The sequence below is a fragment of the Bos indicus x Bos taurus genome, chromosome 4 (genome assembly GCF_003369695.1).
Source record: "Bos indicus x Bos taurus breed Angus x Brahman F1 hybrid chromosome 4, Bos_hybrid_MaternalHap_v2.0, whole genome shotgun sequence".
NCBI classification, from domain to species: domain Eukaryota; kingdom Metazoa; phylum Chordata; class Mammalia; order Artiodactyla; family Bovidae; genus Bos; species Bos indicus x Bos taurus.
Genome location: NC_040079.1, coordinates 54,771,425 through 54,787,914, shown reverse-complemented (window position 1 = coordinate 54,787,914; position 16,490 = coordinate 54,771,425). Strand labels below are relative to the sequence as shown.

Genomic DNA, 16,490 nt, shown 5'->3' with positions numbered 1-16,490 from the left:
TGCCCTTTAATTCCTACTGAGAGAAAATGAGAACAGAGAACTAATATCCCCTCCCCCACAGGCTGGAAACAAATAAATTATGAAAGTTACTATACCAGAAGAAAGGAGTCTCAGCAGAGAAGTGGCCCTTGGAGTTAACTTGCTGTAGTCATTCTCAAAAAGTGTTTGGAGAGGTTTTGGATGCTTTCCTGGCTCCTTGAGCATCACAGCTTCTAACACTAAATAGTCTTTGTGACCACAGGACTGTGAGCTAGGTTTATATTTGTGCCTATTTAAAAGTAGTCATAGAAAGCCAGGACAGTCTAGTTGCCAAGATCCATGATCAAGGTAGGGATAAAGATATATAGTGATTCTCTTTAGTCTCCCCTCTAAGGAAAGAAAGCAGCAAAAAAGTACTAGTGAGGAAAAGAAGAAGTTATTAGTAAGATGTCCTGGACTCAAAAGAGTGTGTGGGGAATAGATACAATGGTTCCTGCTGCGTTTTTATTTCTATGAATCCTCTTGCTGTCCCTTTAATACCCTCTGACCTGCTGGCAGTGACATCAAGTCTGAATATAGGACTGGAAAGCACTTCACTGAGGAAGTAAAGCAAACTTGTCTTCATTTGGTTACCATGGTTATGGTACTGAGTGTTAACAACCTGATGATTTGCATTGCAAACCATCATTGGAAATGAGGACAGGAGAACTTGATATTCTGGGTGGAGAGGTTCAATTCTCAAGAACTTCTACTGGAAATTTTCAGAGTAAACAGGACATAAATATATACACATACTCCCAAACCCATAAGGAAGAGGACCAAATTCTAAGGGCTAACAGTCTTATCCTCCATGGTATTTCAGTATCTATGAAGTACTTTAGTTGAAAGATCAGACAATTTCATTATTGAAAGGTAAATAAGCACATTACTAGCCTCATTTTAAAAACTTAAATTTCACAGTCACATTCAGCATGCATTCTTATGAAGGACATAATGCTAAAAGCATTCCCTAAAAATGATTCTATCCTTGAGTCATGCCTGCCAGCAAATTTTCTTCATTTTGAAAAGCTGCATTAGCAGAGTTTTAAGTGATGGAAAAGACCATGTGCATTTCTAATTACATTTAATTTCAAACAAACAGGAGCCCCAATATGTTAAAGGAAAGTGCTAAGGTTACCTTCAAGGGGAGTAAGGTGACAGGGCCTCATCGAGTCTTCCCTCTCTCTCTATGACAGCTAGTGAGGCTCCTCTGCAGAGCTCCTAATGTCAATGAGTAGAATCTGAACAGCCCTATAAACTGGTCTGAAACCTACCCTAGGAGAAACCCTTGTCTCTTCAGGTTCTCTCACCTCTCCACCACCAGCATCTGAGATCTTTACTCTCATAAGCCCAGGAGTCTCTAGAGACCTGAGATACCACCACAGCCTCCTTTTCCTCCTGTGGGCATCCACAACCCATTTAACCCTAAGAAGACCAGAAACTTAGTCTTTGACAAAGGCTAACTCGCAAGGCATACTGTAACTGAACTATCATATCCAGAACTACACTTGGAAAATGAAGTCCATATTTTAAGTTCTCATTTTAATATAAGTGATTTTTAAATAAAAGTAGACATGTAATTGCATCCCAAGAAACCATCAGTTACTCATATTTTAGTTAGCCATTAGCTATATATATATTGTTTATGTAGATAACTTATTGGGAGGTTGCCGTACACAATGCGTTGAAATCTGCATTATAAATTAGGAGGCTAGGACTGGATTTTAACCAAGCTGCTACTAAAATGGTCCTGGGAAAATCAATTCCTTTTCAGAGGCACAGTTAATTCAGAAAAATTATGTGTGCATCACTGAATTTTTTAAAGCGTCTTCTGCATGAATTTTGGAACCCAAGAAAATGAAGTCTGTCACTGTTTCCAATATTTCCCCATCTATTTGTCATGAAGTGATGGGACTGGATGCCATGATCTTAATTTTTTGAATGTTGAGTTTTAAGCCAGCTTTTTCACTCTCCTCTTTCACTTTCATCAAGAGGCTCTTTAGTTCCTCTTCTCTTTCTGTCATAAGGGTGGTGTCATCTGCATATCGGAGGTTATTGATATTTAAATAAGATATCATCATTTCAGTTCAGTTCAGTTCAGTTGCTCAGTCGTGTCCGACTCTTTGTGACCCCATGATCATAGCACGCCAGGGCTCCCTGTCCATCACCAACCCCCGGAGGTCACTCAAACTCATGTCCATCGAGTTGGTGATGCCATCCAGCCATCTCATCCTCTGTTGTCCCCTTCTCCTCCTACCCCTAATCCCTCCCAGCATCAGGGTCTTTTCCAATGAGTCAACTCTTCACATGAAGTGGCCAAAGTATTGGAGTTTCAGCTTTAGCATCAGTCCTTCCAATGAACACCCAGGACTGATCTCCTTTAGGATGGACTGGTTGGATCTCCTTGCAGTCCAAGGGACTCTCAAGAGTCTTCTCCAACACCACAGTTCAAAAGCATCAATTCTTCGGTGCTCAGCTTTCTTCACAGTCCAACTCTCACACCCATACATGACCACTGGAAAAACCATAGCCTTGACTAGACCGACCTTTGTTGGCAAAGTAATGTCTCTGCTTTTGAATATGCTATCTAGGTTGGTCGTAACTTTCCTTCCAAGGAGTAAGCATCTTTTAATTTCATGGCTGCAATCACCATCTGCAGTGAATTTGGAGCCCAAAAAAATAAAGTCTGACTCTGTTTCCACTGTTTCCTCATCTATTTCCCATGAAGTAATGGGACCGGATGCCATGATCTTAGTTTTCTGATTGTTGAGCTTTAAGCCAACTTTTTCACTCTCCTCTTTCACTTTCATCAAGAGGCTTTTGAGTTCCTCTTCACTTTCTGCCATAAGGGTGGTGTCATCTGCATATCTGAGGTGATTGATATTTCTCCTGGCAATCTTGATTCCAGCTTGTGCTTCTTCCAGGCCAGCATTTCTCATGATGTACTCTGCATATAAGTTAAATAAGCAGGGTGACAATATACAGCCTTGACAAACTCCTTTTCCTATTTGGAACCAGTCTATTGTTTCATGTCCAGTTCTAACTGTTGCTTCCTGACCTGCATACAGGTTTCTCAAGAGGCAGGTCAGGTGGTCTGGTATTCCCATCTCTTGAAGAATTTTCCACAGTTTATTGTGATCCACACAGTCAAAGGCTTTGGCATAGTCAATAAAGCAGACATAGATGTTTTTCTGGAACTCTCTTGCTTTTTCAATGATCCAGCGAATGTTGGCAATTTGATCTCTGGTTCCTCTGCCTTTTCTAAAACCAGCCTGAACATCTGGAAGTTCACGGTTCACATATTGCTGCAGCCCAGCTTGGAGAATTTTGAGCATTACTTGACTAGCGTGTGAGATGAGTGCAATTGTGCGGTAGTTTGAGCACTCTTTGGCATTGCTTTTCTTTGGGATTGGAATGAAAGCTGACCTTTTCCAGTCCTGTGGCCACTGCTGAGTTTTCCAAATTTGCTGGCATATTGAGTGTAGCACTTTCACAGCATCAGCTTTCAGGATTTGAAATAGCTCAATTGGAATTCCATCACCTCCACTAGCTTTGTTCGTAGTGATACTTTCTAAGGCCCACTTGACTTCACATTCCAGGATGTCTGGCTCTAGGTGAGTGATCACACCATCATGATTATCTTGGTCGTGAAGCTCTTTTTTGTACAGTTCTCCTGTGTATTCTTGCCAACTCTTCTTAATATCCTTTGCTTCTTTTAGGTCCATACCATTTCTGTCCTTATCAAGCCCATCTTTGCATAAAATGTTCCTTTGGTATCTCTAATTTCCTGAAGAGATCTCTAGTCTTTCCATTTTGTTGTTTTCCTCTATTTCTTTGCAATTTGTAAGTGGTCAAACAGGAGATAGCAAGAGTGAACGTTGACATTCTAGGAATCAGCAAACTAAAATGGACTGGAATGGGTCAGTTTAACTCAGATGACCATTGTATCTACTACTGTGGGCAGGAATCCCTTAGAAGAAATGGAGTAGCCATCATGGTCAACAAAAGAGTCTGAAATGTAGTACTTGGATGCAATCTCAAAAACGACAGAATGATCTCTGTTCGTTTCCAAGGCAAACCATTCAATATCATGGTAATTCAAGCCTATGCCCCAACCAGGAATGCTGAAAAAGCTGAAGTTGAATGGTTCTATGAAGACCTACAAGACCTTTTAGAACTAACACCCCCAAAAGATGTCCTTTTCATTATAGGGGACTGGAATGCAAAAGTAGGAAGTCAAGAAACAACTGGAGTAACAGGCAAATATGGCCTTGGAGTACAGAATGAAGCAGGGCAAAGGCTAATAGAGTTTTGCCAAGAGAACGTACTGGTCATAGCAAACACCCTCTTCCAACAACACAAGAGAAGATATCATAGACTATATTAAAATATGTGAAACAGTGGGAAATTGATAGCCAGTGCACTGCTACTCTAAGAACAGCTTTCCAAATGAACACTTTCCTTCCAGTTCTGTTTCCCAGCATGCAGAATAATATCTTCCTTAGTAATAAAGAAATAGTTAAAGCTGAATTAGCTCACTGTCTAAGGAAGTAGGCAATAAAGTAAATCAAAATGACAATTGAGTTACTAAGTTTAGAGGGGTAAAAGTATAGGGCTCTATGGGATTTCATAGTTAGAACCCTCAGCTCATCATTGATGGTTTGGAAAAAACCATCCTGGAAAATATAGGGTCTAAGCTTGATTCTAGGGGAGAATACAAGTCAGTAAAAGAGGTGAAGCAGAAAGGAAATAAGCTAAAGGGGATGTTCCAATTAGTAGGGAGATGAGGGTAGGGTAAAAAATGAGATTGACAAAGTTAATGTCATGAATTTTGTGTATTTTCAATAAATATATCATTCTCATAATTTTGATCTCTTTGGAAATCCTGTAACACAATGGCAGGGATAGGGGAAGTGAGACCCAGAAAACCATGTCATTTGACAATATCACAAAATGATTTTTTGGTATATTAGACACTAGAATGAATGTGTCAGGAATTTCTTACTTAAATTCTTCTACCATTGATATGTCATCCTGGGAAAATAGGCTAAAAGAAAAGATACAGGTTTAGTGTCTTTCCAACTAAATGAGTTTATTTATAGTCCCATTTGTCTGGAGTAGTCCTCTTAAGGGTGTCAGAAAATAAATGCAAGCCCCTATACTCTGCATTGGGAGGGGAGATAGAGGGTGATCCAGGGAAAGGGAACAGCATATGCAACGGTCTGGGGGCAAGAGAGAAAATAGTATCATTGAAGAATTGCAAAAGTCTAAGTGTTCTTGCCTGGAGAATTCCAGGGATGGCGGAGCCTGGTGGGCTGCCATCTGTGGGGTTGCACAGAGTTGGACATGACTGAAGCGACTTAGCAGCAGCAGCAGCAAGTATGGCTACTGCAGTCCATGGGGTCATAAAGAATTGGACATAACTTAGTGACTGAACAACAACAACAACTGAATAACATATAGAGTCAATGTCAAGTGATATGGATGAGGAAAGGAGTAACCAAATCATCAAGGATTTTGTACTCTTGAAGATCATGGCATCTGGTCCCATCACTTCATGGGAAATAGATGGGGAAACAGTGGAAACAGTGTCAGACTTTATTTTTGGGGGCTCCAAAATCACTGCAGATGGTGATTGCAGCCATGAAATTAAAAGACGCTTACTCCTTGGAAGAAAAGTTATGACCAACCTAGATAGCATACTGAAAAGCAGAGACATTACTTTGCCTACAAAGGTCTGTCTAGTCAAGGCTATGGTTTTTCCTGTGGTCACGTATGGATGTGAGAGTTGGACTGTGAAGAAAGCTGAGTGCCGAAGAATTGATGCTTTTGAACTGTGGTATTGGAGAAGTCTCTTGAGAGTCCCTTGGACTGCAAGGAGATCCAACCAGTCCATCCTAAAGGAGATCAGTCCTGGGTGTTCATTGGAAGGACTGATGCTAAAGCTGAAACTCCAGTACTTTGGCCACCTAATGTGAAGAGTTGACTCATTGGAAAAGACTCTGATGCTGGGAGGGATTGGGGTCAGGAGGAAAAGGGGATGACAGAGGATGAGATGGCTGGATGGCATCAATGACTCGATGGATGTGAGTCTGAGTGAACTCCGGGAGTTGGTGATGGACAGGGAGGCTTGGCGTGCTGCGATTCATGGGGTCACAAAGAATCGGACACGACTGAGTGACTGAACTGAAGAGGTTTGCACTTAATTCTGAGAGTAGTGGAGAAGTGACACGATCAGATTTATATTATAAAAAGTTCCTCCTGTTTTAATATGGAGAATGGAATGAGTGGAAGGAACATGACTGAAGACATGAGGCTGGGGACCAGGTGAGAATATTAATGACCACAGCCGTGGCCCAGAGTTAGAGATAAAGATATGAGTTACTTTAGAACCACGTGGGAGAAAAAAAAAAATCAGCAGGTCTTATTAACTGATCTACAAAGTGAGGAAAGACAGTGGTCAAAGATTTTTCTCAGATTTCCAACTTGGTCAACTGGTCAGTATCATTTCATGTAGTGACCAGGGATTACAGAAGGAGGTATACGTTTATAAGTGGATCTAGTGTGTTTTGTTTTGCAAATGTAGTTTGGGGTTCCTGTGGAAACACCAAAGAAAAGTATCAGTATGCAGTTTGAACTACATGAGTCTAGTGTTCAGTAATGAAGTCTGGGTTCACATGCGTCTTCAGTCACAAAATAGCTTCTAATTGAAGCCAAAGTGACAGGTGAGTTCACTACAGGAAGGAGTGCAGAGTGAGAGGAGGTCCAAACCGAGAAGCAGAGCAAGTTGAAGGGAAGAATCAAGAGTGTCAACACCAGAAGTGTAAGCTCTGGAGAACTGAAACCTTCGATCTACATGAGAAGCCCAATTATAATCATCAGGTGGCTTGATAAGTCTAGATTAGAGTCAGTTGTATTGCTGAAACGTCTAATGGGTTTGAACTATTGAATATTAAAGGGAGACATGACAGAGATTTGAGACTTTTGATTCAAGGGTTCTCAAACCTGAATGTGCATGGAAGTCTCTAGTGCCAGAGATTTTAGTCAGTAGGTCTGGGATGGGATGAGAAAATCTGCCTTTTTAAGTTCTCCAAAGCAACTGTGATGTAGTGAGTCCCAAAGGGCAGCATTTCAGAATCATTGTTTCTGGTTAGTGCATCTTTTTTCCTAATTGGTGCTTCTTGACATTGCTCTTCTACTCACAAATACTCACCCTCTATTACTAAACATTAAAAGATATATTGACTGTTGAACTGTATGCAGAGCTTGTGTTTTCTAGTATGTTTCCAGCTCTTTGGGAATGTTCCCACTTTTACTTTTTCCACTTATATCCTGTGAAAATGTCTCTTACAGAGAACATGTTAGTGATAAGTGATAATGTCTCTGATCATTAAAAACCTCAGAGACACAGCCTGATAGGGAGATAGAGCTTCAGCCTCCCTAGAATTTCATCAGACCCACATTCTTTACTAAGACTAATTGAGTGTTTCTGATCCTGTAAAAAGGATTATGTCAGCACAAGTTCAAAGATATACCCACTCTAATTTCAGCTGAGTCCTTCCCATATAGGAATTCTGTACATAACCATGTTGACAAAAATAAGATGATGATAATGATAGCTCTCCTTTATTATTGACTTGTGCCAAATCCCACACTAAAGGTTGTACATTTTCTTACTTGGTGTAAGTTATTATTATTTCTACTTCATAGATGAGTAAACTGAGGTTCACAGATATTAAACAACTTGTCCCCAGTCACATAAGTCACAATGGATAGACCCAGGAGTCAGGCAAAGTTAGACCTATCTGACTTCCAAATCCATATGATTAACAATTATATATATATTCTAAGAACTCAAATAAAAGTTGCTCTTATATACTTTCCAAATGGTTAGTTCAGAAAAAGAGAGCATATTATTTTTCAGAGTTGTCAGAATCTTTCTTGGTTTTCCAATTATTTTAAATAAAGGGGAAGTAGATTTAGCCCAGTTATTCTGTGTCCAGCAAGCTAAGTCAGAGAACTGGTTATCATGTGTGTTGCGAGAGTTTCTCAGCAGGTCCAAGAGCCCTAGCTAAACACAAATGAGAGCTAAAGGTAGGCTTTCCTTCCTTTTACATTGATGCAAAGACACTCAGGCTCAATATTTTTTGAATATTCCCAATGAGCCAGAAATGTACTAGAAAATACAAGCTCCATGTACCCTTCAATTAAATGATGATTAGGATGATTTATAGGTTAATAAGCTACAAAAATAAATGAGAGGTAATTCTTTCCTATAATCTTTAGTAGATAATATGATAAATTGAGATGCTAAATGCATATCATGAGATTAACTGACCCCAAATAGCTCCATGTTCCAAATAACTCTTAATTTCCAGTAGATGGACATTAAGATGGCATTTTACGTATTGAGATCTCTAATTATGCTTATACTGTAATTTAACCCTTTGAGTTAGATTTGTCGCATCAAGCATGTGCACAAATATTGGTATTCATTCTTATCACAACAAACCCTACTCAATTCAGTCTTTCTACAGTAAAGATCCAAATCAAATGCTGCCTCCGCCTGGAATGGGACTCCCCTATATTATTTTTGTTTTGCTTGTGCTTGTCACGGAACACCTACCATCATGTGCCTGCTATTAGACCTCTGATTCTCAAATGGAACTGATTTTGCCCCTGAGGGGACCTTTGACAATGTCTGAAGACATCTGTGGTTGTCACAGTGGGATGAAGGATACTGTTTCATGGGCAGAGGCCAAGGATAGTGTTGTGCATGTTGTAATACACAGAGCACTCCCTCCATTACAAAGAACTGTTCAGTCCCAAATTTCAAGAGCATTAGACTGAAAAAACTCTGTAGGACAAAGGAAAGACATAAATTGCTTAGGACTTAGAGTCACAGGTGCTTAGCTCAGCTCTGGCTCCTGTATTTACTACCTATGAGACATTGGGCAGGTCTTAATTTCTGAATCTGAATATTCTCATCAGTAAAAAGTAGATACTTATTTTACAGATGCTCCCCTTACAGAAATGTTGTAGGGTTCACAGCAATAATGCCTTAAAAATGGCCTATAAACTGAATACATTATCATTAGATGCATTGAGCCTGTATTTATAATGATGATTGTAATAGTAATAACTGTGCAGGCAATTTGGATACATAGGTCTAGAGCTCAATCATGAAATCGAGGCTGAATTTCAAATTGAACTAGAATCTTACTCATTTTAATTTCATCTCAATGAGTATTTATTGCACAGGATTTCTGGGCTGGCATTCTTCTAGGTACTATAGATACAAAAATGAGATATTCTCCTTGAATTAAGGGACTCTTTTTTAGGATGGAAATAGAGTCATAAACAAAAATTATAATACCATGTAAAATAACCAAGATAACAGAGGCTAGGTGAATAAAGTTTTTTAGAAGCAGAGCAATTCAAGATATATTTTAAAAGTTTATGGGCTGCATTATTACTGGCAACAAAAAACTTTCTTTACTACCTCTCTTTACTGATCCCCATGGGGGAAAATATACATTCTTATGTCTTAGATTACACACTCTACAGAGTAGCTAAAAGTCAATAAGGAACTGAAATTGCTTTTTAACAATGATTATGTTAAATCTGACCATATAGAAAAGTAACAAAAAGGAGGCAGTTCTCTAATCTTTAATCCTGAAATGGGACCACTAGCCATGACTCAAAACTGTAGCATATATTGTGAACTGCTCATTGCTGTAATTGAGGTACAAAATGTTCTCAGAATGCAAATGAATGATATTCAGGGTACGTTATCTAGAACAGTCCAGGCAGCTGGAAAGTATTCCCAGTTACTTTGTTCATAGGAAATAACTACTCAGTAAATGTCTGATAAACTGAACAAGATTCCTTGACAGTAGTAGAGGAAGTGGGCACTGACTTTTCCCCTTTATCTACCACGCTTTTGATTGGAAGTGTGTTCATGTGAAGTTGCTTCAGTCGTGTCCACCTCTAGGCGATCTTATGTACTGGGGCCTGCCAGGCTTCTCTGTGTGTGGAATTCTCCAGGCAAGAATACTGGAGTGGGCTGCCTTCCCCTCCTCCAGGGGATCTTCCCGACCCAGGGATCAAACCTGCATCTCTTATGTCTCTTGCATTGGCAGATGGGCTCTTTACTATTAGCACCACATGGGAAGCCCCTTGATTAGGAAACAAAATACCTAATATCATCTTCTCTATACACTGTCGTGGGTACTTAACAATTTTGGCATTACTGAATAGGTACTATATTACCAACGTGTACTTCCTAGACTGTCCATTGTCATTTCCCTTTCATGGATCTGCTAACTGAGAAACTACTCAGTATTGCCTATGCTAATGGCTCCAAGCCGTTTTAATCCAAATGGATCCTCAGTGATTCAAGAAGAATCAACGCAATTACAGCTACCATTTACATCAGAAAACCTCATAGAGTTAGTAAGTAAAAAGCTCTACTATTCCACACCATGAACAGAGTGAATATAGCACACTTGGGCAGCATCTAAGATCTTTCAAGAATGAAGTCCAGAGAATCTCTCCCATTTTTGTGAGCTTTACTTTCAGGAAACCCAATAGGTCCTCACAATGAAGATGTAAGAAAGAGACTCTCATGGCTCTAGGAGACATAGGGCAAGAGTAATCATTGTGAAATATTAATATGACCAGATCCTTCTCCATAACAAAGGTCTGTTTTCCAAGAGAAAATGTTTTGCAAGAACCTTACCCCAGTTGTGGAAGAACATTCCTCCTATTACAGACCACTTTAGATTTCTTGTCTCATTTAAGAAAAAGCATGGTCCATTGGGGTCAGTACTTCAAGGAAATACATCAGGAATGCTTCTTCCGGGTATGACAATAGGGCAGGAGGGAAGAAGCTATATAACTGGAGAAACATTTGTGAAAGTCTCAACCCCACCACTGAGTCTCAGCCTCAGTGTTTTAGAGGCCCACTAAAACACTGAGATCTAATCAAAAGATTGCAGAATGCATTCCCTTTCCCACATTCTACTCACACACCAGCAGAGTTCTGATATAATAGTACTGGATTACAGCTGAAAGATCTATAATCTCTTTTTCCTTCTCTTCTCTTTCTCTCTCTTTCTGAGGAGTACTTGGGGAAAACCAAAGTTAAGATGGGAGATAAAAACCAGGACACTAGAGGAATTTGAAAGCCTCTGGCATCCATAGCCATGGCTGACATTTAATATAGACCAATCTCTGGTCAGATTAGCATAAATTCTTATAATAAAGGCCATTTGCTACAGTTCTTATTGCCTGATTCAACATGTGTGACTTTCAACAACAAAAATTTAAAAGCAAGAAAAAACACTGTATAAAGAGGTAAAACAATGATCAGATCCAAACTCAACTATGACACAGATGTTCGCATTATCAGATGAGAAATGTAACTTAACTAAGATTAGTATGTTAAAGGTTTAATGGAAAAAGTATACATCATGCAAGAAAAGATGGTTAATATAAGCAGAGAAAGGGAAACTAAGAAAAATATAAAGGAAAGTCTAGAAATAAAAAATGTTATAACAAAAATGAAGAATACATTTAATTTAGATTAGTTAAAAATGAGTAGTAGAAACTCTACGGAAACCACACAGTACGTTTTCAAATAAGTATTCAGGGCATGCTAAGAGAGAAAAGAGAATAGAGTCATAGAAGTTGACAGTAAAACCAGAACAAAAAAAAAAAAACAGAGGAGGAAAAAGAAACAAATCACAAATACAATAGAAAATGATTGCAAACACAGTAGGCATAACATGGAGACATTATTCCAACTATATCAATAATCACTTTAAATGTGATTGCTTGAAATACAGTAATTAAAAGACAGAGATTGTCAGAGTGAGTTAAAAAAAAGGTTAAAAAAACTCCAAATTTGATGTTTATTAAAAATCCTTTTTAAATACAAATACTCAAATAGATTAAAAGTAAAAGGGATGGAGAAAGATACACCATAATAATCAAAAGAAAACTGGATTAGTTACATTCATTACAAACAAAGCTGACTTTAGAAAAGGAAGATTAGCAGGGATTAAATTTGGCATTATGTGACGATAAAGGTACAAATTCTCCAGTTGGTTGTTGTTGGTCGTGTGCGTTCTCAGTTGTGTCCTACTCTTTGTGACCCCCACAGACTGTAGCCCACTGGACTCCTCTGTCCATGGGATTTTCCAGGCAATAATACTGGAGTGGGTTGCCATTTCTTCCTCCAAGGGATCTTCCCGACCCAGGGATTGAACCTGCATCTCTTGCATTGCAGGTGGATGCTTTACCATTGAGCCACTGGGGAAGCCAAATTCTCCAGAAGACACAACAATTCTAAATGTGTATGTGTAACAGAAAACAAATCTGACTCCATATTGGATCTATTCCTTTAGTTCTACCCTTTGTGCTCTGTTGCCTGTGCTTAGTCATACTGGCTCTGCACCTTTCTTTCATCAAACAGTAAACTAGTGTTGCCTATAGCAACACTTTCTCAAAGCTCTGTCTTCCAGGCTTGACATTTAAACGCATGTATGTGCTTAGCTGCTCAGTCGTGTCTGACTTTTTGCGACCCTATGGACTGTAGCCTGCTAGGTTCCTCTGTCCATGGGGATTCCGCAGGCAAGAACAGTGGAGTGGGTTGCCATGCCCTCCTCCAGGGGATCTTCCCAATCCAGGGATCGAACCCAGGTCTACCACATTGTATAACTCTTTTCACATATATATATAAAGATGATAAGTTGCAGAACGGAAAATAACATTCATTTTTTTGAAGCTTTACAGGGATGTTATGATCAGATGTATGTCGACAACTGCAAGAACAGTTATCACATCTCCTCCAGAGTCTGGCCAGCACCAAGAGGTCTGAGATAACCAGCCACACCTTTAGTATAAAAGAAGCCGGACTTCTAACCCAGGTGGGATGGTTCAATAGTCTACCACCTTCTCTGCCTGCTGCTTTCTCGAATAAAATCATTATTCCTTTGCCCCAACAACTTATCTCTTATTTATTGACCTGTTAAGCAGTGAGGAGTATGTTCGTGGACTGGGCAATGTATACACTTAACACAAGAGTATAGACATACTTGAAATGAACACTAATATAACTGAAAGGAGAAACAGGCATTCGCACTATTGTAACTGGAGACTTAACCACCCCTCTTTCAGTACCTGATACACAAAACAGGTAGAGAATCAGTGAAGATACTTATACTATTAACCAACTATTAGCCAACTTAATGCATAAAAAATTTCATTCAACTATAGGAGAATAAACATTCTTCTCAAGCTCACAAAGAACATTCAACAAAATTGATTGCATTCTGGGCCATAAAATGTACCTTAATAAATTTATAAAACTAGAAATCACAAAGCTATGTTTTCATGTTGCAGTAGAATCAAACTAGACATCAGTAACAGAAAATGTAACTATCAAATCTCAAAATATTTGCAGACTAAATAACACGAGTTAAATGAGAAATCTTAAGTTTAAAAATATTTTGAACTAAATGAAAATAAAACCTATCACAATTATAAACATTTGTAAGATGTATCAAAACCAGTGCTTAAAAGGAAATTTATAGTATTAAATGCATATTTTAGAAAATAATAAAGATCTAAAACCTATAACCTATGCAATATAAGCTTAAAGCAAGCAGAAGGAAATACAATAATAAAAATAAGAGCAAAAAATCAATAAAACTTAAAAATAAGAAAACAATAGAGAAAAATCCATGAAACCAAAAAACTGGTTATTTGAAAAGATCAATAAAAGGGATGACTCTTTAGCTTGGCTAAGTGAAAATAAAAGGGAAAAGAAACAAACAATGTGGGAGCCAGGTTTCTCACAGTTGGAGGGGAAATTTACAAATAAACAAGGGGAAGAGGCTAGAAGAATCCAGGTGGTAATGGATTAGAGTTGAGGATATCAGTATTAACTCACAATTAGCTTAACATACATACAGATGGTTACATATGGAAATATTTATAGCTATGTTTATACGGATGAGTTAGCATACACATATATATTTCCTCTATCTGTCAGATGAGAGGGTCTAGAAACAAAACACCCAATAGTAATAAACTTGCATATGCATAGTACCCAGAACTTGGTTTCTAATATTCTTCTGTGAAAGGAACCAATGCAGCTTGAGAGATGGCTGGACTATAAATGATAAACTTGTAACATCTTAAAGTAAGGGAGTGCTAAACACACACACACACACACACACACAATGCTGTAATATGTCAAAGAGATACAAAAGCCAGCTGGAAAAGCTCTTATTCATCAATAAGAGCACACAATAAATAAAACTGTATTGAATAATAATCCCAAATTTAAAATAAATGTCCATGAATCCATACTGATACAGAAGAGTGATTACTTAAATAAATAATTCTGGGAGAATAGACAAATCTCCCATGCAGAACTCCAAATAATTTATTTGGCTACTGCACCATCTAACTTTTACTCCTTGGATATGGGATTAACATAGTGACTTTCTTCCAAATAATAAAGTATAGTAAGGTGAGAGGGAGTAACTTTACAGAAAAGAAACCTGAAAAACAATACATGAACCAGGTGATCAAGTCATGTCATCAAAAGGACATAAGCAGTCATGTCCTGTCGATATTCAGAGAAGGCAATGGCACCCCACTCCAGGACTCTTGCCTGGCAAATCCCATGGATGGAGGAGCCTGGTAGGCTGTAGTCCATGGCGTCGCTAAGAGTCGGACACGATTGAGCGACTTCACTTTCACGCATTGGAGAAGGAAATGGCGACCCACTCCAGTGTTCCTGCCTGGAGAACCCCAGGGACGGCGAAGCCTGGTGGGCTGCTGTCTGTGGGGTCGCACAGAGTCGGACACGACTGAAGTGACATAGCAGTAGCATGTTAATATTAACTGTTTGTGCCCTTGATGCAATGTGATGAGAATGCTACTTTAACTCTGTGAGCTTCCTCCCTCACACCCATAACTCCAGCCTGATTATAAGAAAAACACGAGACAAATTTCAACAGAGTTGACATTCTACAAAATATTTGATAAATATTCTTCAAAAATGTCAACATCATCAAAAACAAGAAAGTCAGAAATCCTAACAGTGAAGAGGAGACACAGAAGATATGAAAACTAAATGTAATGTGGTATCTTGGATGGGATAATGGCACAGAGAATATTAGGTAAAATAAGGAAACAAAGATAGGGACTGTAATTAATAATGATGAATCTATATTGATTTATTAATTGTAATAAATTACCTTATTAATGTAAGATGTTAATGATAGAGCAAAGAGGATATGGTGAATTCTTTAGTAATAGTAATCTTTGCATTTTTCTGTATATCTTAAATTATTTAAAAATTTATAAAAATTATTTATTTGCAGTTGGACAAGATGGTACTCAGTATATTTATTTTAACCCTCATGTTCAGTGATTTTGAAATAAGTGACAAATAGCAGAAGGATGCATATATATCTATTAAAATTATACATATGTTGAGAGAGACAAACTAGAAATACGTACATATTGCATGGTTGTGTGGATATATCTATGTAGATCTAACAGCGACTGATCTGATCTGATCTGCTCTGATAAGACAATGCTAAGAGTAGTTATCTCTGCTAGCGGGAAGCTGCTGTATAACACAGGATGCCCAACTTGGTACTCTGTGACAACACAGAGAGGTGGCATGGCAGGGAAAGGTAGGCTCAAGAGGGAGGGGATGCTGCTGCTGCTAAGTCGCTTCAGTCGTGTCCGACTCTGTGCAACTTCATAGACAGCAGCCCACCAGGCTCCCCCATCCCTGGGATTCTCCAGGCAAGAACACTGGAGTGGGTTGCCATTTCCTCCTCCAATGCAGGAAAGTGAAAGTGAAAGTGAAGTCGCTCAGTCGTGTCCGACTCTTAGCGACCCCATGGACTGCAGCCCACCAGGCTACTCCATCCATGGGATTTTCCAGGCAAGAGTACTGGAGTGGGGTGCCATTGCCTTCTCCGAGGGAGGGGATACATATATATATAATTATGACTGATTCATGTTGAGGTACAGCAGAGACCTCTATAGCATTTTAAAGCAATTATTCTCCAATTAAAAACAAAAAGTAGTTCTCTCTGGATGATATGATTATGGACAATTTTTACTTTCTTCATTTTATTGATAGTATTTTAAAAAAAACCGACCAAGGACCAATTGCTTTTGTAAAATAAAAACAAGCCAATAAAAGCCTTTATTTTAAAAATCAATGAATATCCATGATGAGTGATGCCTATCTGGTCTATGTGCCCTTCCTTCGATCTAACCAATTCTTGATGCTTATTTCTATCATTCTATTTACAAAATATTATGTATTTATTTGTCTGTCTTCCTTCCTAGATTATACAATTCTTAAGGACAAACAAAATTTGTCACTTCTGTATTGCTACTGTCCAGTACAAAGCCTGGAATGTTGTTCATTT

The 16,490-nt window shown here is 38.6% G+C and overlaps 1 protein-coding gene across 1 annotated transcript in view; it reads right to left on the bottom strand.

Moving 5' to 3' along the window:
• The window catches only part of ITPRID1 (ITPR interacting domain containing 1), a 108,551-nt gene extending 108,045 nt beyond the window's left edge, over positions 1-506 (bottom strand). The window contains exon 1 of the mRNA XM_027539479.1: positions 96-506. The gene's annotated coding sequence lies outside the window, so the exon portion shown is untranslated. The remainder of the gene's footprint in view (positions 1-95) is intronic.
• Between the last annotated feature and the right edge of the window lie 15,984 nt (positions 507-16,490).